Source organism: Panthera leo, assembly GCF_018350215.1.
Source record: "Panthera leo isolate Ple1 chromosome A2 unlocalized genomic scaffold, P.leo_Ple1_pat1.1 chrA2_random_Un_scaffold_41, whole genome shotgun sequence".
In the NCBI taxonomy this organism is placed as follows: domain Eukaryota; kingdom Metazoa; phylum Chordata; class Mammalia; order Carnivora; family Felidae; genus Panthera; species Panthera leo.
In genome coordinates this window covers 213,812-216,079 of record NW_024962216.1, presented here as the reverse complement: position 1 = coordinate 216,079, position 2,268 = coordinate 213,812, and the positions used below count along the sequence as shown (strand labels likewise).

Genomic DNA, 2,268 nt, shown 5'->3' with positions numbered 1-2,268 from the left:
ATAGGATGGTTTATGGTTTGAATACTTTTTGCAAACCTGGTTTTCTGGAGACTTGTTTGCCTGTGCCCTTTTCTGTCGGAGGGCTCCAGGTACAAGGGCATATGGGGAGCTCACTGTCTTCATGACTCCTTGCAGAGCTGGTTTGGAAGAACTATGGTCTGGTGGTTCTTGACAAGACCAGTATTCTGGAGACTTGATTGTCTTGTGCTCTGCTCAATTGCAAGGCTTATTTTCTAAAAGCTCCTGGCAAGGCCAGTGTCCTGGAAACTCAATTGTCCTCTCTCCTGAATTTAAGTGTTCATGGTTTTGATAGAAGGATGATTAATAATTATCTAACTTTAAGGTGAGATTATGCTGAATTAACAGGATAGACCAAACGTAATATATATGGTCTCTAAATGTGGAAGGAGGGAGAAGAAAAAGTGTCACAGTATGTGATGGGGACTTGCCTGGGCATATTTTTTTTCCCAATTGTTTCTTTGGTAATTCTTTCCCCATTAGCATAAAATGTACAACAGTTCAACTATACAAACACCTATGCATACTTTAATGACTATTAGGATTCTTCATGCTGAATATGAGACAGGAGAATGCAGAACAGGAAAGCAAACTTTCAAAAAAAGAAATGAAAGTACCATATGGGCAGTATGGGGAATAGGTACATCATACTGGCATTAATATGGATATGAGATCTCTCTTTCTGTCTGTCTCTCTGACCTTCCTCTCTTTCTTTCTCTCTTTCCCAAGTTAGATGATACATATATTATAGACAGATAGAGTGATAGATATAGGAAGATAACAGATAGATATGTATGTATATAATATACACACAGTCAAATGGTGTACAAATAATTTAGAGACTGTATTTCTAAGACTTTATACAATATAGACTTAATGATTAACTGAGTAAAATAAAAAATGTGTTGTGATGATTTTGACAACAGAATGGATGACATTGATATTGTGAGGTCTAATTTTTCGGATACACAAAATATGTTTTTTCTTTGTCACTGTGATGATGATATCTTCCATTTATATTACTATGAAGATAGGCCAGTTTTTACAAGTTGGTATTGGAAGTTTTGCCAACACCTTCCTGCTTCTCTTCCACATCTTCATGCTACTTCTGGATCACAGGCATAAGCCTTCCGACCTGATCATCTATCACTTGGCCTTTGTCCACATAATGAAACTCTTCGCTGCACTGTTTTTAATGTCTTCAGACCTGTTTGAAGTACTGAACTTTCTAAATGATTTCAAATGCAAGGCTTTATTCTGCATGATCAGGGTGACACGGGTCTCTCCATGAGCACCATCTGCCTCCTGAGCATGTTCAAAGCCATCATGATCAGCCCTAGCACCTCCTGGTTGGCCTGCTTTAAAGCTGGTTGGCCAGCTTTAAACATACGTGCAAAAAGCACATCTTCCATTCTTTTATCATCTTATGGTTTCTCAGTTTGTCTCTCATTAGTAACTGCATCTTGTGTACTGCTACTCCTTGTAATGTCCCAGAGCAATCACTGCGTGTCAGTAAATACAGCTCACTTTCTCGCTAAACTCCATCATCAGGGTAACTTTTTTCACTTTTTCTATATCCAGGGATGTTTCCTTTGTTAGAGGCATGCTGCTCTCAAGTGTGTACATTGTGATTCTTTTGTCCAGGCATCAGAGGCAGTGCCAGCACCTTCACAGCACCAGTCTTTCCTCAAGAGTCTCCCCAGAGAGAAGGGCCACCCAAACCATCCTGCTGTTGGCAAGTTTCTTTGTGGTCATGTACTAGGTGGGAATCATCATCTCCTTCTCCTCCACTCTCTTATGGGCATATGACACAGTCATTCTGGATTTCTAGAAGCTTGTGCCCAATGTCTATGCCACTGTCAGTGTGTTGGTGCTAATAAGTTCTGATAAAAGATAGAAAATGTGTTTCGGAAGTGTGGGAAAATGACAATCAAGTTATAGGTACATATTCTGGAAATCGTTATCTAGAACTGATCATTTTGATGTTATTCAAATTATAGTGTTTATTTATATATAAGGAGAATTTTTCTCTATACAAGAGAAATACACTCTAAAGCATGGCTATTGTACTACAGTACAATGCTAGTAATTACCTATTGGTAATGCAACATTTGAAAATTGTATTTACTTTTTTACTTCAAGATATTTAGCTGTGCATCTAATTTTAATTGAGTAACACTTTTCTCAGCACTATTTATATTTATTTCTATGAGTTCTGGCGTCTATTAGGGCTGCAGAGAGTGTACTCTC

At 38.2% G+C, this 2,268-nt stretch overlaps 1 pseudogene; it reads left to right on the top strand.

The window, feature by feature from the left end:
- The first annotated feature begins 1,018 nt into the window (after nucleotides 1-1,018).
- Nucleotides 1,019-1,959, top strand: LOC122212704 (annotated as a pseudogene).
- The last annotated feature ends 309 nt before the right edge of the window (nucleotides 1,960-2,268 follow it).